Raw genomic sequence first — 23,423 nt, forward strand, 5'->3', positions numbered from 1 at the left:
CTTTTTCCCTTTAAAATAATACATGTACATTTGAAAACGTAATCTAGGAGCATTTTTCCCTTCCCCGACCTTAACACTTCTGGGATTGCCTAATGTTTAGCTAGATAAATATGTATGTATGGTTGATTCCATTACATGCGGTTTGCCAAGTAAAGGCTGGACAATTTTTAGACAGCCAAATTACCTGAGTAAATTGGTAATTACCTGGATAATTGACTTTTGAAAATTGCCCTCTTAATGTTTCATCATTGTGACACCTTTCAGACAGATTTTCTAGTTTTAAATATACATAGAAACATAGAATTTGTGTAACTAAATTTTCGCTCTGTTAATAGTGCAGAATGGAAAAATCTAATTTCATCTTTCAATTTCAGATCCACATTCCAGGACAATATGGGTATAATATCTTTTCTAATATAAATTGATATATATTGGAATGTGTTTTCCTCTTTGGGATCTGACAAGTACTTTGAAGTGTCCCGGATTGGCCACTGTCAGTGGCGGGATGCTGGGCTCAATGGATCGTTGGTCTGATCCAGCTTGACACTTCTTATGTTCTTATATTCTTATCTATATGTAAAGGGTAAATCAGGTAATCAAACCTGATGCCATATAATAAATTGCCTGTTTCTACCCTGAACAACCTTGGAGAAGAGTATAAAATGTACTAATAGGCAAAGGATCTGCAAATCAATCACAAGAAAAGGAATAAAGAAAGAAAAAAGGAACATGACCATGAGAAGTAAAAGAAAAAAACTAAGCACAAGGGTACTACTATATTTGTATTGGCTTATCATGGCTTTCCTAGGCAGTTAACAGTCTTGGGTCAGTTTTCAAAACCCTGCTCAGCAGGTAAGATAATTGGATAATTTTACCAGGTTACCTTCAGCTGCATTTTCAATCGCATTTAGGGCCTCATTTTCTAAAGTATCGCAGGCCTGCGATACTTTAGAAAAGTATCGGTTTCGCACCCAATAGCGCCACCATAGAAGGTGCAGCTATTGGGCGCGACGTAGGGCGCGAAAAGGCCCTTACCTTTTCGCCATCCGCGGCATCTTCGCAGAATCGGCCCCGGTGACGCCCCGACTCCTCCTCTTCCGGGGCCGACTCCGCCTCGATTTAGCTAGCGCAGGCTTGCGCTACATTCGCAGGCTATCGCAGGCTTGCGCTAACAGCGCAAGCCTGCGATAGCCTTGGTAAATAAGGCCCTTAAACAGATTTGTGGTTGAAAAGCCTCTTAAATCTAGTTTGACAAACATTTGTTCAACTATATATAAAGCGGCCATTTTTGCAATGGACTTTGTATGGTCAAAGTGCTGAAAATCTGTGCTGACTGGCTAAATTAAAACATTCCCCAGAAACATCTCTGGTCTTACCCCTGTATTTGACAGCTAAATTTGTGCACCTTGTGACTTAAGCCACATACTGTACATTTAGCCAATCAGAGGGATGGAATTTTTACCCAGTTACATTTATCTGACTAACTTCAGAAGTTAGCTGGATAAATGTTTTGAAAACCATCCATTCAGAGACTAAGAAACAGATTAAGTTCAAATTCTTTGACTTGAATGCTAGCATTCTGTACTTTTTGGGCCTGACTTCTGAAAGGATTTTCTAATGAGACAAAAAATAAAGCAAATTAGTTTTATCGAGTATAAGCATTACTTCTGGTGGAAATAAATAAAAAAAAAATCAACCAGTTCAAGTTCTTGCTGTCATAAAGATGACCTCAAGAGGTTCCGCACATAAAAATAGCTTATAGGTGTGTACATAGCATGTATACATGTATATGCTATTTTTATAAATGTCAAGAGTACGCATGTAGCTTTGGTTTAGTTTGTACATTTTACCATGGAAAAAAAGGAGAGGACCAGGGGCATTCTGGGGATGGGTTCAGAGGTTTGCACAGTAGTTTCTGTTTGGTAAGGGACATATACACATACATTATTGAACTAATTTATAAACTTTTACACCTGCTGATTGATTTGTGCAAGTGAAATCAGAATTGTCTGTTGTCTGTAGTTTTGAGGTGGGAAGTGAGGGTACTGGGTGAAGTGCTAGAGGGTCTAGGTGAACTGGAGGAGGACTGGATGGACTGGTGGAGATATCGGTGAACAGGTAATTCCAAGTATGCGTGCAAGGTTTTTCAAAACCGTATATGCACAAACTTTGGAAAATACCTATTTCCGCATATTTATTTAATTTATTTATTTATTTAAGGTTTTTATATACCGGCATTCATGATAAAATCACATCATGCTGGTTTACAGTAAAACAGTGGTGCATAAAAATACAAACAGGAACTATAGTGCGGAAGACAGCAGTTACAAAAAACAGGGATGCTTAAACTGGGAGAGGAATGAAAAGAAAAGGTTAATAACAATTGAAATATTTACAATGAACAGAAAGTTGAGCTGGTTGTGTCATAGAACTTGAAGTTGTGGGATATTAGTTGGAGTCCGGGAAAGCTTGTTTAAAGAGCCAAGTCTTAAGTCTCTTCCTGAAGGTTGGGAGGCAGAGTTCCTGTCTTAGATCGGGGGGGATGGAATTCCATAATGGGGGCCGGCGGTAGAGAGGGCCCGATCTCTCAAGGTAATATGTCTAGTGGCTTTGGTTGGAGGAACCTGGAGTGATCCTCTGTATGCGTCTCTGGTAGGTCTTAAAGAATTATGTAAGAGGAGAGGTATTTGCAGGTCGATAGTAGTATGTTGATGAATGATTTTGTAAATAACTGAGATCGATTTGTAGAGGATTCTGAAGTGCACTGGCAGCCAATGAAGGCTTTTTAGGATTGGGGAGATGTGATCTCTCCTTCTGGTGTTTGTTAATATTCGTGCTGCCGCATTTTGTACCATCTGAAGCGGTTTGGTATAGGAGAAAGGGAGACCTAGTAAGATAGAATTGCAATAGTCTATCTTTGAGAAAACTATTGCCTGAAGGATTGTTCTAAAGTCCTGCGAGTGAAAGAGAGGTCTTATCCTTTTCAAGACTTGGAGTTTGTGAAAACAGTCTTTGGTAGTTTTGTTGATAGAAGCTTTCAAGTTCATCCGATTGTCAATTAACACTCCTAGGTCTCTCAGATGCGTGGATTGTGGGTTGCCCGGGTGAGTAGAAGTGATGTTACTGTTCTCAGGAGATATGAGCAGGAATTCGGTTTTGGTGGAATTTAATACTAAGTTTAGACTGGTGAGGAGGTGTTTGATTTCTTGGTGGCAGTTTTCCCAGTGATCTAGCGTTTTCGAGTATGTGTCTAACGGGGAACAATATCTGAATGTCATCCGCATATAGAAAATGTTTTAGATTGAGGCTGGAGAGGAGCTGGCATAGCGGTAAAAGATAGATGTTAAAGAGCGTAGGTGACAGAGAGGAACCCTGTGGGACTCCTACGGTTGAGTTGTATCGTGATGATTCTTTGTTTTGGATTTTAACCTTATAGCCTCTATTGTTGAGAAATATAATTGTTGAGAATTATATTTCTGCATATAATTATATTTCAGCATATAATTATATATCTGCATATATTTCTGCATATAATTCTATTTCAGCATATAATTCTGTCCCTAAAGCAAGCAGAGCAGGCTCCACTAAGGCCTCATTATATATGGTGCCTTCAAAATTTGGCACCCTAGGCAGTTGTCTATGCCTAAATCTGGGTCTGCATATACTGAAACATGCATGTGTACTTTTGGAACAGAAATATGTGGTATTTTATAAACTGTGCAGTTTCTACCGCACAGTTTATAAAGTATTAATTTCTCTGCATCCACTTAAGCATGCATATGTTGTACTGCAGATAGATTTGAAAGTTGGGTTCAGAGTTTCTACTGTCTACAAAGCTCAGTCTTGCAGATCTGCTGTTAAGTTACTACATCTATAAAACACTAGAGAATCTAGTAATAGTTTTATAGTCCTGGCCAAAATAAGAGGCATCAGCCTTCACCATCATGAGGAAGGAATACAACATTGATTTGCTTGTCTAGAAGTTTCAGTTTGTTCAATATATGTCACTTGACTGTCTAATTTATATTCTTTTATTTGTATTTAGGCGACAACTGTTAAAAAAGAGATTTTCTGCTTGATTGAGATGCAATACATTGCCAGTATGAGTATGAGAAAGAAACAAACTAGAATCTAGATAATGCTTTGCCACTGTATAAGAGCCATACTGTTATCAAGGATGAGTAAGTAATGGGGAAGCCACAATGAGTAACAATAAACCCAACTGGCTAAGGAAAGTGTATACCTAAACCAAGCATCCAAGCAATTGTGTTGCTCATGTTTGGCAGTCGAGTCCCAGAAGTTATCTTTCCAAACAGAAGGCATAAAACTAATGCGTGATGAATGACTGTATTCCAGCCTTTCACTTGGGGAGGGCAAGAGTGATAATTAAGTGTGTTTTTGGCCACTCCTGAGTCAGCGAAAATGCTTTCTTTTCCTCAAAAGCTGTGACTAGAAAGCCTCTTTCAGCCTTCCCCTTCCTTGCTATAAAGATGTCTCAGGCTTGATTAGGAAAGAACAATGTTCATATCTTTTGTTATGCTTTCAGGCAGAACTGTACTTTTTGTTTTTAATTTTCAGATAAAATACACCCTGCTAGGACACAAGATTAACATCCTGTGTTATGCCAAATAAGATTAAGGATGAAAGGCAGAGATAAAATTGGCAAAAGCACACAAATTAGTTTAAAATGCCATGGGTGTGTTAATTTCCAGGGTAAGTTAGCAATAATATTTATTCATCAATGGTACATGAAAAGGAAATTTGTTTTTTGTTATACATGTCTGCAAGAATATTGACCAATTAACTTTTGGCAGTTGCTTCACACAAATGTTTTAACAAGCATTTTACCAAGGGTAATGAAGTTGCTTGAAGAGCAAACATCAATCTGAAGTGCTAAGAACATAAGACTTGCCTTACTGGGTCAGACCAAAGGTCCATCAAGCCCAGCATCCTGTTTCCAACAGTGGCCAATCCAGGTCACAAGTACCTGGCAGGATCCCAAGAGTCAGATAGATTCCAAGCTGCTTATCCCAGGAATAAGCAGTAGATTTCTGCAACTCCCACTTAATAATTGTTAATGGACCTTTCCTCCAGGAACTCGTCCAAATCTTTTTTAAACACAGCTATACTAATAGCTTTCACTACAGGAATTGTTCTATCCTCTTTACAATTTTGGTCACCCTTCTCTATACCTTTTTTTAATTCTGCTATATCTTTTCTGAGATGTGAACTGAACACAATACTCAAGATGAGGTTGCACCAAGAAGCAATAGAGAGACATTATGATATTCTCTGTTTTATTCTCCATTCCTTTCCTAATAACCCCTAGCATTCTATTTGTTTCTTAGCTGCTGCACAGTGAGCAGAAGATTTCAACGTATTTTCAATGATGACACCTAGATCCTTTTCCTGAGTGGTGACTCCTAATATGGAACCTTGCTTTTTGGTGTGATAATTTGGGTTACTCTTCTCTAAAGGCATCACTTTGCACTTGTCTACATTAGATTTAATTTGACATTTGCATGTCCAGTCTCCCAGTTTTGCAATGTCCTCTTGTAATTTCTAACAATTTTCTTGTGATTTGATAACTTTGAATAATTTTGTATCATTGGCAAATTTGATCACTCACTTCTTGTTTCCATTTCCAAGTCATTTATAAATATGTTGTCTCACATGTGGGTTAAAAGAATAACCCCTTCCTGCATGAGTTTTAATCAATTGCTGCAGTTAGAAAATGTTTAGCAGATGACTAATTCCAATGGACTCTCTCTCCTCTTGTCACTAATTTTCACCTTTACATTTACATTTTCATGTTTTCAGTGATTAAAAATACAGAGGCTGTTTTTCAAAGACTTTGGGCACCTAACTGTCAGGGCCATTTATCAAAATGTGTTATGGCATTAATGCCCGTGATAACGGCATAATGCATGCATAAACGGCATAATGCATGTGATATTAACGATATTGCATTTGCAAATGCAAATTTTTCATAGGGTGGGATTAATGAAAATGAGGAGCAATATTGCATGTTTTTTTTAATTTAACGTTTATTAATGTCAACACAAGAAAAAAACAGTTTCATAATACATCTGAAATATATAAGTGGATAACAATAAAAGAACAAAGATATACAAGATGTGTGACCATTTTTCTTTAAGCACCCAAGGTGTGTTTCCCCTCCCCAATTCCCCCCCCTCCCCCGGCGTTGCAGGATGTTTTATAAGGAACTTGATCTATCCACATTCAAAGGCAATGTAAAAACAATATAAAGACTAACTAATCTATGTGATAGAAAGCTATAGTCGTACCCCACCATTAGTCAACCAATAACCATCTTGGCCAGCCAGTCAAATAGCAGCTGTAGTACTTGCAAAATATGATGATTGTGTGGTGTATTCAGAGCGATTGCCTTATGAAGAGAACCCAATTTAGATAACTGAAGTCTGAGGCCTGCCTCGGATGGTACACTTTCAGTTCTCCAGAGAGAAGCCAGTTCCCTTCGAGCCGCCATAATAATGAGATGAACAAGTTTAAGTTTAGTAGGTGGGATATCGAGCGGTACATTCAACAATACTGATTCAGGAGTTAATGAAACAACTTCACCAGAGATTGTACGTAATAGATGTGAGATGGACTGCCAGAGGCAGTTCACCACATGTGGAAGAACGAACCCAGATGTCCACAGCCCTTCCAACAGTTAGAACTATAAGAAGCTCTGATTCTGTGTAAGCACTCTGGTGTATAATATCACCATAGTAGAATTTTTAACTGTTCTCTGCCAGAGCCGAATATGCTGAGCTCTTTTTAGTGTGTAAAAAAATAGAGTCCCATGTGGCCTCTGATAAGGTCTTACCCAGATCTGTTTCCCAAGCTTTCATGAAAACAGGTTTTACTTGAGGATCCTTATTAAGAAAACTATACACCTGGGAGATCGCCCCATTGAGCGAGTCAGCTTGAGCACACCAATTTTTCATCTGGTTCTTTCCTTGTACTAAATCATTACCCACATTTCCCACTTGAAAGAAATGTCGAAGTTGTAGACATGGGAAACTATACGTCGCTTGTAAGTGGTATTTAGCTGAAAGTGTTGGGAAAGAAAGGAGTGACTGCCCATCCCATACGTGCCCCAGGGTCGTTATCTCCTTCTCCTCCCAGGATTTAAAGTATGCAGATTGTCTGCCCACTGTGAAATGAGTGTTGGTTCATATGTGAGAGCTGCAGAAGTATCACCTAGTTCCTGTAAATCGAGGCTTCAATTTCTCCCAACTGCTCAAAGTAGTTTTAGTCGCCATTAGTGGAGTAGACAGTGAAGGCCTATAGCTGCTGGGTTGCCAGATCAATGAGCAAAGCGGTGTCCCCCCTATTATATTTTGCTCAATGTCCACCCACTGCGTCTGTTCTTTGGACCTATGCCAATCAAATATGGCTCGGAATTGAGCAGCAGTGAGGTACCATCTAAGATTCGGGACTCCCAGCCCCCCACTGAGCTTAGGCCTGTACAATGTGGCTTGGGATATCCTAGGTGGCCTTCTCTTCCATATGTATGTGAAAATTTTCTGTTGCTATCTCTTAAGTTGAGATGTAGGGACATCTATGGGAAGTGACTGGAACAAATAGCCCAGCCTAGGTAACACATTCATCTTTATAGTGGAAATACGACCGAACCACGACAGATATAGGTCGGACCACCGATCCAGATCTTTAAAGAGTTTCTGGATGAGAGGTGGATAATTTAAAGTATATAACTCCTCATTGTCTGCACTAATATGGATCCCAAGATATTTGATCTTTTTAGATGCCCATTTAAAGTTGAACATCGATTTCAAGACATCCAGTTCTGCCTGAGGAGTGGACATGTTTAGGATTTCTGATTTGTCAACATTTAACGTGAAACCAGAGACTTTCCCAAAAACCCGTAGTTCTTCCAGGGTTGTATGTAAAGAGCTAGAAGGGCTAGCCAGAGTGAATAGAATATCATCGGCGAATATAGACATTTTATATTCTTGCTCACCGATTGCGATACCTGTGATTAAATTGTTCGCTCTTACTTTGATAGCCAGCGGTTCTAAAAAGAGCGCAAAAAGCAATGGGGATAGCGGACAACCCCCTTTCTCGTTCCCCTGGAGATTGGGAAAGCCTCTGAATAAGTGCCATTGACCTTGACTCTCGCTCTGGGATTAGCATATAATTGCTCCAACCAAGTGAGAAAAAAGGGTCCAAAGTTCATTGCCTTAAGGGTGTGGAATAGGAAAGGCCAGTGCACCATGTCAAATGCCTTTTCTGTGTCCATGGAGAGAAGAACCGCTGGCATTGAACGCTCCTTTACCCATCCGATTAAATCAATAATTTTCCGGGTGTTGTCAGCTGCCATTCGGCCAGGTATAAATCCTGCCTGATCTGTATGTATTAACCGTGGCAGGATCGAATTTAAATGGGATGCTAGTATCTTTGCTAGCAGTTTAAGGTCTATATTAATAAGTGAAATAGGCCTGTATGAACCACATTGTGTGAGATCTCGACCCGGTTTGCCTAAAATTGTAATGCCAGCCACAGCTTCAGGGCGTAGTCGACTACCGGTGCGTGGACACCATTGTCTTGTAATATTGTGGGGTGAACCCATCCAATCCGGGAGCCTTGTTAGTTTTGAGATCCTGAATAGCATGAGAGATCTCTAGCGTGGTGATCTCTTTATCAAGGGTAAGCCTCTCCGCTTCCGAAAGCACTGGCAGGTCTATTTCCCGAATATATTTGCTTATCTGCTCTGATGATATAGAAGAGTTTGCTTCATATAGCGTCTGGTAAAAGTGTTGAAAGCGGTGTCGGATTTCTGGGGGGAATTTTAGCAAAGTACCATCCAGGCCCTGGATCCCTATAATCTGATTTTGTAGTATTTTTTGTTTTAAATATCTGGCAAGCAACTTACCAGAACGATTTCCCCATTCAAATTTTTCCTGCATGAGCAGTGCCAATTTAGCAGAGAGCTCCACATCCGCCAGCCCCTGCAACTCTTGCCGAAGGAGTTGTAATTTGGTGTATGTTTTCTTTGATATTGTTTATTTGTGGCTAGCTTCCAGAACAGCGATGTCCCCCAATAATCTGGCCCTAGTTTTCAAGTGGCTTTGCTTAGCCCTTGCCCCCTGTGCGATTAAATGGCCCCACACCACCGCTTTCAGGCACTCCCACACTTGTGCAGGTGAACCCTCGTTGGAGGTCAGATAATGTGAAATGGTACCATGTAGAGTCTTGCAAAACTCTGTGTCCTGAATGAGAGAATCATTCAATTTCCAAGGGAGGAAACCTCCCCCTCTAGCCAAATCATCTATTTCTAAGTCTACCGGCGAGTGATCCGACCATATGATATTGTGAATATTGGACTTTGTTATCTGAGGCAATAACATTCTGTCTACTAAAAAATAGTCAATGCGTGAGTATGACTGATATGGTGCAGAAAAAAAAGTGAAATTTCTAGTCTGGGGGTTCCAGTGCCGCCACACATTGAGAAGGTTCCATTTCTTTATGAGAGCCCATAAGCACTTCCTCGGGGCACCAGTATTTAGGTTACCCCCTCCTGAATTATCCAGCTGGGGATTCAGAGACAAACTGAAATCCCCTGTGAGAATCAGTTTGCCTTCACATTCTCTATTTAAAAGCTGATCAATTTGATCTAAAAAGTTTTTTTGATCAGAATTTGGTGCGTATATATTGAGCAGTGTATAAAGAGCCCCCTGACACTCAAATTTAATCAGTAAATACCACCCCTCAGGATCCTCCACATGTTTTTTAATTATATAATCATACCCCTTTTTAAAGAGTATACACACACCCACATACTTGCTATTCTTTCGCGCAGCAGAAAAAAAACTGTAAGCCCACTCAGACCACGCCAATAAGTGTTCATACCTGCATTTTAATTGTGTTTCTTGTAAACATATAATAGCTGCCTTATGGGCATGGATTTCCTGCTTTAATAATTGCCGCTTACGTGGGATATTAAGATCTTTTACATTTAGTGATAAAATATTAACAGACATGATAGCGGTGTTGAAAAGAGAGCGAGCTAGAGGCCTGTTCTGTTAACCCATAGTAAGATAGAGAGGTCCCCAATATGCAACGTTCATACCATAGAAGTAAAGCAAATGCAGCTTCATACCCATCACTACCCACCTCATACCATCCCTGCAACAACCCACCCCTCCCCCTTTTACACACACACACACACACACACACCAGTTTCCCCCCTTCCCTCCCACCCATTATTCCCCCTTGCAGAAACCATGTCAACATGGCCCGCCTGCGCGGGAATGAGGGCCAATGCACTCCCCAAACACAGTACACAGCCCCCAGAGCCCCAAAAGCTAACTTGTATCAGGTCTCTCCTCCCCCATGCGGTCCATCCGCCCGAATGACCCTCTATAAACTAAACAACATGAAAACCATAGCAACCAACTAGCCGATATAGTATACAAAAGTACATAACCGGACATGCACTAGATATTCCCCTGAATTCTTATATAAAGAGAAAGAAGAATGAATTTAAATTAGTCAATAAGGCGTAAGTCAGCTCGGCTCATCCAAGGAGGAAGGAGTCAGGCTATCAGGATTCCGGCGCAATCGCCGCCCGCCTTTCTCAATCCTCTGTCACTTCGGGGGATCAGGCCGATCCCTCGTCGCATTCGGCACCTGTACTCTTGCTTATAGACCCGCCGCTTCCAGAATAGCCACTGCTTCACCCGGCAAGTTCGCTTTAGACATCACACCCTCGATCGTGATGGCGATTCCCATGGGGTATAACCATCGATAACGAACCTCTGCTTTCCTCAGCATAGCAATAATTTCCCGGTACTCGTTCCGTTTAAGCGTTGCTGGGGCGAGGTCGGCAAAGATGGAAATGACGTTGTCCTCCCATTTCCAGGTCTGTTGTTTCCTAGCGATGCGTAGAATTTGCTCCTTTAGGGGATAATGCAGAAAGCATACTATAATATCTCTCGGCAGGTTGTTAAGCCGAGGTCCGAGCGTGCAGTGGGCCCTTTCAATCTCGATTAGTTGTTCTCCGGCCGAAATGGCATCAGCAGTGGGTTGATTTAGAAAAAATTTGCAAATGTCCCTGACCACCACATGGCAGTCTCGGAAGGCCTCCGTCTCGGGAACTCCTCAGATTCGTAAATTGCACCTGCGATTGCAATTCTCCAGATCTTCAATTTTAAGAGAAAGGTTAACCTCCTCTTTGCAATCCGTTCACTCTGCGCTTGCAATTTATCAATTTTTTCTGCTTGAAAGTGCAAACAGAGATCACAGTCCTCGACACGGCGGCCGATCTCCGCCATTTCTTCTTTAAGTTCCTCAATTTTCGCCATCATTTCTCATTTGATGTTCTTTATATCCCGGCGGATTTCACTGAACCAGCGGCAAAACTCATCTCGAGTGGGCAATGAGGTAGGCGAATCGAATTCTTCGGACAGCCTAGAGCCGCATGGAGAGCCTGCTCAGGCTCTCCATGCGGCTCTAGGCTGTCCCTGTTGCCGTCGCCCTTAGTATAGGAATACTGGCTCAAATCAGTTCCCTTTCACTTTGCAGCCATTCTCTGTGGTAAGTTGGTTATCTCAGGTCAAAGAATAGCTATAGCTGAGGGAGGATGGACATAGATCTATATAATAGCGATGTTTTGTTGCTCCGGTTCAGGCTGCCATCTCTGTTGGTGACGTCACCGCCCTCCTCCAATATTGCATGTTTTTAATGCCAGAAATAACTACACTTTTTTTTCCTGGCATTAAGCTGTGTGATATGCCTGAAACGGCTGTAATGCAATTTGCAGTGAAGATTGTAAATTGCATTTTGGCCATTTCTGGGCTGGAAGATGGGCGAGGGAGAGTGGAGGGGAGAGGAGAGAGTGAGCCTTCGGGGAGGCCTTCACAGTATTCAACTATTTATATCTCTATAGGAGGCCCAGCTAATAACTTGAGGTAATGTTTTGGTGGTGGTTTAAGGTTTTTTTGGCCAGTTTGACATGCAGAGTGAGACATACGAACAGCACAGTACACCTCAGTGAAGATTTGATGTCATTTGCAGTGAGGGGAGTCTCCCAAAGATGAGATTTATACAATGTTCTCTCGCCCTAGCTTGATGGACTCTATAACCAGGTACTATCAAGCTAAGGCAAGAGAACATAATATAAATATCATCTTTTGGAGACTTTCTCACTCCAAATGACATCAAATCTTCACTGAGGTGTACTGTGCTGTTCGTACTTCACACTCTGCATGTCAAACTGGCCCCGAAACCCCAAGCTACCACCAAAACCTCACCTCGAGTTATTAGCTGGCCCTCCTATAGTGATATAAATAGTTGATTACAATGACAGCCTTATAAAGATATTCTCTCTCTCTCTCTCACTCACTAACATGCTGCAGTAATCCTAAAATTATTATAAGCACACCACTTTTTCTTATCATGGGAATTATCCATGCAAAATTATAGGATTTTGATGAATCTAGGGGGTTTGTGACTTAGGCTCCTAAATTGGCCCTTTTCAAAATTTACAAGGGCTGAGTCCCTAAATTTAGAATCCTAATAAGTGGGTGGCTGCGAAGGCGCAGTTTGTGAAGGGAAACAAAGTTAGGAGCTTAGCACTGATTGTAGAATCCTAAATTTAAGTGAATTTTCAGCAAAAAACCTTAGATGGTAACTTTGTTAAGCTTACTCTATGCTTATGGCCAGGGACACAAGAACACTGAAACTCAACTTTTAAATAGCCATAAACAAAGAATGAAGATAAAGTACTGCACTTGTAAAAGAAAAAAAAAAGAAGAAAAAGAAAGAAAAGAAGAAAAAACTGAAAACATGGCTATTTAGTCAGGCATTTCCTTGAAGACCCAACATATACTATCCACGACATCTTTAATTGATTCTATTTGTTATAAATTCACCCTATATCCTTCCCTATTTTCACCTTCTTTCTTTTGCCCCTCCTCCCTATCCCCTTCTTCGTGTAAACCCAGTCAATCTTTTCCCCTTGTTTTTCGTTTTATCATTTAAGGCACATTTAATCAAATTCGCTATAAGAATTGTCACTAATGGTTTCTAAAGGTTTAAATGTTTAATTTGTTACTAGTATTCTATGTAATGCTCGCAAGCACTATTATATTGTTCCATGTTCTTTGTTCCATGTAATGCTACTTGGCAAGTTGAATTGTTTTACTGTAAACCGGTTTGATTTGCATCCAATGCAAGAAGATCGGTATATAAAAAAACCAAAAATAAATAAATAAATAAATAAATAAATAAAACCACCAAAATGTAGAAATAGTGCAGAATAAAGTAAGAGTCCACACAATAATTTCAATGTACTATTATAAAGGTTTTACTTGGAAATGGCAACTCCATATGTTTTTGCAGAACACTTTACAATGTTTTGGCAGGTCCCCCGACACGGATCCCATGTTTCGCTGTGAGCTGCGTCGGGAGGGACAAACATAAAGTTTCAAGTCTAAAAATACAAACACGAGTAATTAATAGTGTGTAACAATAAATTGATGGGAAACCTTTATCACAATTATAGCTAGCAAAGCATACATGTACCTGCATAAATTTCAACTCAAGATGACCGGGAGTGCACAGTTACAGTGACGACAAGGTTCTTTAAACGCTGTGAAAATTGGAACGAAAACTGCCAACCAATCAGATGAGGAAAAAGGCAGGACATGAAAAAGTACTGAAGTTAGCCAGACTAAGTAAAAAAGGACCACTCAATCTCATTGTTGAAGCCATGTGGAACAAGGCTATTCAGTTTAAAGATCCATCTTTGCTCCTTACGAATAAGCATTTCAGAAAAATTACCCCCCTGGCAAGGAGGAGACAGTACATCAATAACAAAGGATTTTAAATCAGAAATACTATGTGATTCAGCTGCCCGGTGTGACACTAGGGGTGCATTTTCCCGTTGGATGTTAATGCTAGAATGATGTTCAGTGATTCTAGTCTTAATCAAACGTGTTGTCTTACCAACATAGAACTTCGGGCAGGGGCACCTAACTGCATAAATAACACCAGATGATAAACAATTGGAAACACACTGTAGATGGTAGACCTTATTAGAGACTGGGTGAGTAAAAGAAGAGAATGAAAGAGAGTGTGGACAGACTGAACAGCTTCCACATGGACTGTGACTACCTAAGGATATAGGTGGGGGGCATGTAAGAACGTAATTCTGAATGCACTAAAAAATCCTGAAGATTTTTACCACGGTGGAATGTAAATCGAAGAGGACAACTACAAATGTCATGCATAGAGAGTATAGGCCAATAGCATCGAATAATGGAAGTCAAGGCTTTACTGCAAACTGAAAACGGCAAAATACAATTAATAACCCCATTGGAAGAACACGGTTGTGATAGAAAAAGAAGATCGCGATTAGCATACAGAGCTCGTTTAAAAGCTTTCTTTAAGATATTTTGTGGGTACTCTTTTTCTTTAAACCTAACCAGCATTTGCTTAGCTTGGTTAATAAAGTCAGATTTTGATGAGCATAGCTGCCGAAGCCTCAGAAATTGCTCAAAAGGAATGTTATTCTTTAAAGAATAGGGGTGGTGGCTGTCAAATGATAAGAGGGTATTCCGGTCAGTGATCTTACGAAAAATTGATGATGTGAATTTATTCTGTTCAAAGAAGATGGAAATATCAAGAAAGGATATCTTAAACCTCTGAATATTAAAATTAAATCACAAGTGGTCTGTACAATTGTTTAGCCAGTCAAAAAATAGAAAAAATTATATGTCTGTTCCAGTCCAGATAAAAGAATGTCATCAATATATCTAAAATTACAAAAAATATCACCTCTTAATACCTGAAAACTTGTCTTACACAAAGGTTTTAATCAATTATATCCCCCGATAAGGGTTGTACTATTTTTTATTTGTATTCAAAATATTTTTTGAGCAATATATCAATTTTTTTTTTAGCAATATATCAGTTTCTCTCCAGCTCAGCCTCCAGGGATCGCTACTGCCACCTCTGGTGGTTCAGTATACTGTTTAAGCAGATTTCAGATTTGAAATTCCTAAAATAGAACTCAGCATACTGAGAAAACAAATGGTAAGAGTGAATTATGTTACTGCATAGCTAAGATTCCACAACAATGGGGGTGAAAGCCAAGTTTTCTATATTATTGAATTGTGAATTATTGATTTGTTTCATGTGATGGAATTTTTAGACCGGCTCCCCATTGAATGGCACATAAAATATACTATTGCTTCCATAATCCACGAGCTGCTCCCTAACAATGATATTACCCCTTTGAACAGTGCATGATTATGGATATATGTCCCCATATTTACACTGCATTCGGCAAGCACTGGTTTGCTGGATATACAATAAAACCTGGCCCAAAAAAGAAAAGTGGTATGGCGGCTTTACGATGACAGGGACTACCCAGATATGTTTATCTGGATATGTCTGGTCATGGTGCACAGCAGGTCTAAAATTAGCCAGGTGTGTTTACCTGGACTTGAAACCTAACTGGATATATTCAGCATATAGCCAAGTAAGTTTAAAAATAAAAACCCTTTCAGGCCAGCAGTGGCCTAACATCATCCCCCCCCCCCCCCACACACACACACACATCTCCCCACATAAGTCTCCACACTCTTCATCACACACACTCCCCAATACACACACACCAAAATAATTGCCAAATTATGGGGGCTATAGTAACTGATTCCACCCCTAAACACTTCACAAAATTAGGGGTTCAAGTGAGGCCAATCCCACCCCCTGGCCTAACAAAAATATAAAATAAAATCCCAACTCCCCCAATCCTGGAACCCCCAAAATGTTTCCCAAAATAGAGTGAAAGGAGTAGAGGCTTTTATCCCTTCCTGCTCTGCTCTGACAGCTCCCGGCACTTATATATTAATTTATTCACTTCATTTCTTCCCTGATTTGCCCTTCACTGTCAGCTGAAGGAGAGAAGGGGCCCTAGATCTGTTTCCTTTTTCTTTTTTTCATTTCTTTCTGTGGTTTATATTAATTTGAAAAAAAAAAAATACAAAAGGAAATGAAATGAACCACAGACAAAATGAAAAAAAAAAAAAAATCCACAGGATAAAAAAACAAAAGGCAAAATAGAAATGAAAAAGTGTAAGTGTACATCCCTAATAAACATTTTACTAACCAGAGTATTATTTGAATGGCCCAGGTAATTATGTAGAAAATGAGGATAAAATGTCAACATAATATACTTGATCACAGCAGATAAGGACCTATTGGCCAGTCAAAGAATTCTTTGATAACTATTAATGCTTCCCTCGATGAAGATTATTGGTTATCCACCTGATTTTAAAGGAAATAAAAACCTGGATGTAGCCGAATACAAGTATTACAGGCCAATTTCTAATCTACCATTCCTTAGTAAAATTATTGGGGAGGCTGTTTTAGCTGAATTGCAGGAGTTTTAGATTTGCTTGATCCTTTTCATTTCATGTTTCAAGAGGGAGACGGGACAGAAAAGGTCCTTGTTGCCTTATCTGATGATCTTCCCCTTCAACCGAACTGAGGCAATGGCATATTCCTGGTATTGCTTGATATGTCCTTGGCATTTGATGCAGTTGATCATTCTGCTTTATTACAATGACTGGTCAGCCAGGGCTTGCAAGTTTCTGCAATGGATTCATTTTTCACTGATACAACCAAGACCATTATACTAGGTGATTGTTTCTCTGATGTCTGTCTTGTTACTTGTGGTATCCCTAAAGACTCCATTATATTGCCTACTTTATTCAGTATTTACAGCAGACCTTTAGGGAATGAGATCCAGGCTTTCAATATTAAATGCTTATTTTATGCTGACTATCTGCAGTTCTATATCCCTCTGTGTAAGGGTTATGAAGCTGCTGTACAAAATCTGTCAAACTGTTTACAGGACATTAGCCATTGGCTTAAGGCAAATTTCTTGAAACTGAACTCAGCAAAAACAGAGGTTGTTAAAATAGGTAAATCAAATATTTCACATATAGATCACTTCACTTTTCCTTTCCTGATGGGCCGCAGCATTCCTATTCAAAACGTGGCATGTAACTTAGGTGTTTTGATTGATAAAAAAAGTTATTGTTGACACTACAGATTTGATCAGTATGTCAGTCTTGTTTTGCATATCTCCAGCCACTTAGATGACTAAGACCATTTTTGCAAAATTATGATCTCATCAAATTTTCCATGCCTAAAGGGTAGATTTTAAAATGTGCATGCGTCCACAGCCCTAAATGCATGTATGGAGTGGCACATCTCAAGGAAAATGTATTTTGCAATGTTCGCACATATGTACATGAGCAATGCCAAATACGTGCATGTTTTTGCTGCGACTTGCCAATGGAGCGCCTATGTTTGTACGCACACATGGAAACCTGAGGGCGGGACTTCCTGTTCCTCTTTCCTGTGTGTATGTAAGATGGCCGGGAGAGACAGGCAACCAAATTTCACCACCAGGGACGTTGCCCTTCTGGCGTCCCTGGTGGTGGCTGAGGAGAGGCACCTCTTTCTGGTGACAGGCAGATGGACCAATTTCCACCTGGAAACAACTGAAGCTGGAATACAACCAGTGTGCCTCCTACTGGCATGATGTAAGTTGACTGTCTTTACAGTTATGTAAGCTATTGCATGTGGGGGCACTGGGGAGGTGTGAAGATCAGGTTATGCATGGGAGGGATGCTAGTGGCCACCATAGAGGGTTTTATTATATAAGGAGACTGTAATGTTAACACTAGGGATGTGCATTCATTTGCAACGCATTGGCAATCCGCAACATATATGTCCCTATTCATTGTATTCGTGGGTTCACGAAACGTATCGCGATCCCCCATGAATACAAACATATCATTAGTTTCATTCTTTTGGCTCGCAGTGATTTCTTAGTGGCCTTTTGAAATAGGAGAAGGCCACGTGGGAGTATCCATAGCAAAAACCCAGCTCTTTCCTGTGAGCTCACAGTCCTGTCATAGAGTGCATCAGAGAGGTTGGCAAGGAGACCAGAATGCAACCTATCAGAGCTAAGCATTTTTCTAATGCGGCCAATCACCACTCTCACTCAATGTTCTGTGACACTATTCCTGATGACGCAGCACTATTTATTCATTTAGCATGTGGCATGCCACGCACTTTCTTGGCGGAGATGGTCTGGGGATGTGGTCCGGGGAGGTGGCTGAACTCAGAGCTAGTTTGAGTGTCTCAAATCTGTATTCAATTGCTATTTCGATAGAAAAAGATATTTGTTCGATTTGGCTGCATTGCCAGCTAGCCCTGTTTTTTGACCACACTTTTTTTAATTGATCTAAGATGGTTTATCTGTGCCACTCAGAGAAGCTGCTAGCACTAGCAGTGGCATTTTTCTGCTTATTTTACCCCCTGGGGTAGGTTGCAAGCAGCATTTGGGTGTTGTGGGTGGGAGATATATTGAATTTCTAGCTAGTTTGATAGAATTGTCATTGAAAAAGATATTTTATCGATTTTGCTGCTGTGCCAAGCCAGGCTTTTTATTAACTGAGGTTTTTTTTAATTGAACTCACTGTCTCTCTGTGTTCTTTTAATCCAAGAAGGCAGTGCACTGGGCATCAGTGGCAGTGGGCACTGGGCAGTTTTGCAGACTCACGTATATTGGGAAGGCGGTTCTCTCTGAAGCCATATCCCAAGTGGGCCTCTTTTGTAGTTACAACTTTGTTGTGTGCACATACATTACATTAGTACACATCAAGGCACTGTACCTGTGGGTAACCAGTTTTGCATACTCACGTATATTGGGACAGCTGTGGTCTCTGAAGACAAATCCCCAGTGGGCCTCTTTTGGAAATAATTCTTTTAATTGAAATCCCTAGTAGGCAGTGACATTAATTCCATAATTTCAGGGAAAGCTAGATGTGGTCGAGTGATTGGGACTGGCAGAGGAGGCACTGGCAGAGGAGGTACTTCAAAAGGCAGTGCCAGTCCCCCATCAAAGTTAAAAAGGGACCTGTTCCAATCTAAAATCTCTGGAGGGGCAGGCAGGTCCACCCGTAAAAACAGAAATTTAAAGATGATGCACTGCCACCACCTATTTCTGACCCTGTAGTTTTGGAGGTGAGGGAAGGGGAGGCTGAGTCATGCCAGACAAAATGGCAACACCCAAAAGCAGCAGTGCAACAGCAGGCTCGACTTAGCATTGACAATGTAGCACAGGCACTGTTTGCTTCTGATTCCAATGAAGAATCATCTTGTGTGGGATTCTGATCATCAGAAATGGAAGAAGTAATAGCTGACGAAGGTTAAGGAGGATTCGTTAATCCTGTCTTTGCCTCCTCTTCAGTGCTGCAGGGGAGAGATGAAACTGATGATGAAACTGATGATGATGAGGAGGAAGAGCAGTCAATGCAGGCACAGAGTGTGACTGATGCCCCTGGCATTGCTTCTCATGGTGCACCCACTACTTCAGCCCCAGTGCCAGCATCAACGCCCAAGGCATTAGAGAAGGGATCACAAAAACATCTGTGATCTGGAACCATTTTAAAGTGACAGAGGACCCGTGTTTTGCTTAGTGTAATTACTGTGCCAGGGCTATTAGCAGAGGCAAGCAAATGGGACATCTATCTAATTTTGGCGTGTCACATCATATGAAGAGGCAACACCCAACAACAGTACTGCTATCTGGGGATGGTGGCACTACCAGCCAGAGGACCCCTTTTTCCAGGCAGCGTAAAGTGGTTGAAAAGGAGCAGAGTCACCCCATGCCCTCAGCCCCTTCTAGCAGTCAGGTGGCAGGCCAGCAGCCCCCTGCCATATAGCAGAAGTGACAACCGACTATGGAGGAAATGGGGTGGAGTGCAGTAATGCTATCCTGGGATAGGAAGCAGGCAGCCTCAAAAGTTGTAACCAGGAGCATTGGGGAAATGATTGCCCTTGATGACCAGCCCTTGCAGATAGTGGAGAATGTAGGTTTCAAGCGTTTTCTGAACGTCGTAGTTCCAAATTACAAAGTCCCCTCCAGAACCACATTTAGCAGAAAGGTCATCCCCAGCCTGTACAAGCAGTGTCACAGTTGCATCCAAGCGCTGCTAGCTAAGGCACAGGGGAGTGTGCATTTCACCTGTGATATCTGGACCGCCATGAATGCTGCACACTCTTACCTCTCCCTGACAGCACACTGGTGGGACTTGGCTGAGGCAGGGGCAGGAAGCAGCTCTATTAGTGAACAAGTATCAGGGTGGAGGTGGGTTTTACTGCACACCCACCTGACGGATGAGGGCTCATGATATCACCTGTCATTGAAAAGACACATTCACTAGGCACACTGGTTGGTGGACATGACAGATATCGCTGAACCATTTTGGCTAGGTGTGGCCATACAGTGGACTTGTGTGCCCAATATGCCAGCAGATCTGTCTGCATGTTCTCTATTGGCTCTGAGAGATACCGTGTCACTGTTAGCTGTGCTGGTGTCTCCTTTACTTGGGCGGGCTGAGAGTCACTCATGCCAGCTGCTTTCTCTCTTGCTTGTCGCACAACAGATGAATTTTTATGGGCAACATGCCTTGGGTGTTCTGAAGTGGAGGAGGAGGTACTATCTGTTGCTGACACATTGCTGCTCCAGCTTGGGCTAGCAGCACAACTTTCTGAAGTGCCCGCTGTTTCCACCTCTGCTTCATGCCTAATCTGTTTCTGCCTATGGCGCTCCTGTTCATGGACTTTTGCTAACAGCAGGTCCTTCACCAATAAGAGACAATCATACAGTAGGGCAAGGCTCCCTTTTACAGGGGGATCACAGACTTGGCGAACATGTATGTGCGGTCTTGTGTTAAAGGCGTTAATTTCTCTTTCACCTGCTGCTGCAAAACGTCCAGACAATCCAGCACCTCAACTGCCATTCCCTCTTCCTGTTTAAAGGCCTCCAAATGTTCATCCAGGAGATGAACTATAGGGATGATGTCAGCCAAGGTGGCACTTCAAGAACTCATCTCCTCTGTGACATCCTTGAAGGGCTGCAGGATTTTTACCAGCTGACTCATGACTAATCAATTATGATGCCCTAGGGGATTCTGCACACCTATGTCCATTGTACCAGAAAGTTCATGAAGGGGTGTCTGCAGCTCCACTAACCTCTCCAGCATCATGAAGGTGGAATTCCACTGGGTGGCAATGTCTTGAATGAGACGCTTGTGAGGTATCTCCATATCAGTCTGCTTTTGTCGGAGAACCTACCCTGCCTTGACACTTCTGTGGAAGTGCGCTGCTATGTTCCTGCACTTCTGTATTAACCTATGCAGGTATTGATTCTCTTTGTCATTGGAATGCAACCCCAGAGCTGACTTCACTACCAGGTGCAGAGTGTGTGCAAAACACTAGATGTTCTTAAAGCACCCGTAATTTATTGACTTAACCATGTTTGCACCATTGTCTGTGACAAAGAACCCTGCCTGAGTTTTTCTGTCTTGCTGGTGAAGTTGCCAGCCCTCCAGCATCTGTCTGATGCATGCTAGAATATTGGCTGCGGTATGGGCCTGGTCCGTCAGGTGGGTGTGCAGTAAAGCCCACCTCCAACCTGATACTTGTTCAGTAATAGAGCTGCTGGCTGCCCCTGCCTCAGCCAGGTCCCACCAGTGTGCTGTCAGGGAGAGGTAAGAGTGTGCAGCATTCATGGCTGTCCAGATATCACAGGTGAAATGCACTATCCCCTCTGTCTTAGCTAGCAGAGCTTGCATGCGACTGCAACACTGCTTGTACATGCTGGGGATGACCTTTCTGCTAAATGTGGTTCTGGAGGGGACTTTGTAATTTTGAAGCATGACCTTCAGAAAACGCTTGTAACCCACATTTTCCACTAACTGCAAGAGCTGACTCTGCTGCTTTTGAACCACTGCACACTGCTTGGAAGGGGGTCCCCCAACTGGTACTGCCAGCATCCCCAGATGGCAGTAATCTTGTTGGGTGTTGCCTCTTCATATGATGGTTCATGCCAAAATTAGATAGATGTCCCATTTGCTTGCCTCTGCTAATAGCCCTGGCACAGTAATTACACCGAGCAAAACACGGGTCTTCTGTCACTTTAAAGTGGCTCCAGATCACAGATGTCTTTTGTGATCCTCCCCTCTCTAAAGCCTTGGGGTGGAAGCTGCCACTGGAGCTGAGGTAGTAGGTGCACCCTGAGAAGCAATGCCAGGGGCCTCAGTCACCCTTTGTGCCTGTGCTGACTGCTCTTCCTCCTCCTCCTCATCACTTTCATCTCTCCCCTGCTGCACTGAAGTGGAGGCTAAGACAGGACTAACTGATCCTCCCAAAGATTCGTCAGCTATTACTTCTTCCGTTTCTGATGAGAATCCCACACAAGAAGATTCTTCATCTGAATCAGAAGCAAACAGTGACTGCGCTACGTTGTCAATGCTAAGTGTTAGTCGAGACTTCTGTCCCCCTGCTGCTTTTGGGTGTTGACATTTTTCCTGGTATGACTCTGCCTCCCCTTCCCTTACCTCCAAATCTACAGGGCCAGAAACATGTGGTGGCGATGGCGATGCCATGTGGCGATCTTGGTCAGATTTCATTTTTTTCGGGATGGAACTGCCAGCCCCTACAAAGAGTTTAGATTGCGACAGGTGGCTTTTTAATTTTACTGGGGGAGTTGCACTAGTGTCTTTTGAAGTGCCTCCTCTGCCAGTCCCAATCACTCGACTACATCTAGCTTTCCCTGACATTATGGATTTAATGTCACTGAGTAGTGCCTACCCACTGCCCACTATCACGGTGCCTTGCTATGCACTAATGTAAGGTGTGTTGTGTGCACACAGAAACTGCTTGCTTGTAAGCACAAAAGAGGCAGACTGGGCACTTTACTGCACAGACTGACCCAATAATAATAAGGTTCAGTCTGTTAAACTACCCACTGCCCACTATCACGGTGCCTTGCTATGCACTAATGTAAGGTGTGGTGTGCACACAGATGCTGCTTGCTTGTAAGCATAAAAGAGGCAGACTGGGCACTTGACTGCACAGACCGACCCAATAATAAGGTTCAGTCTGTTAAACTAACCTCTGTCCACTATCACGGTGCCTTGCTATGCACTAATGTAAGGTGTGGTGTGCACACAGACGCTGCTTGCTTGTAAGTACAAAAGAGGCAGACTGGGGATTTCACTGCACAGACCATCCCAATAATAAGGTTCAGTCTGTTAAGCTAACCACTACCCACTGAAGCCCAGTGCACAGAGAGACTAAGTGACTTGAATTAAAAAAAAACTCAGTTTAAAAAAGCTGGAATTTTTGTCACAACAGAAAAATGGATGAAAATATATCTCTCCCAGCCAGCCACAACACCCTAATGGTGAGTGCTAGCTGCTTCTCTCCCTGGCACAGTGTCTCAGTCAGATCACCTAAATAAACAGCTTGAAACAAACAGAAACAGGACTAGCTGGCACTGG

The sequence above is a fragment of the Rhinatrema bivittatum genome, chromosome 9, assembly GCF_901001135.1.
Source record: "Rhinatrema bivittatum chromosome 9, aRhiBiv1.1, whole genome shotgun sequence".
Classification (NCBI taxonomy): domain Eukaryota; kingdom Metazoa; phylum Chordata; class Amphibia; order Gymnophiona; family Rhinatrematidae; genus Rhinatrema; species Rhinatrema bivittatum.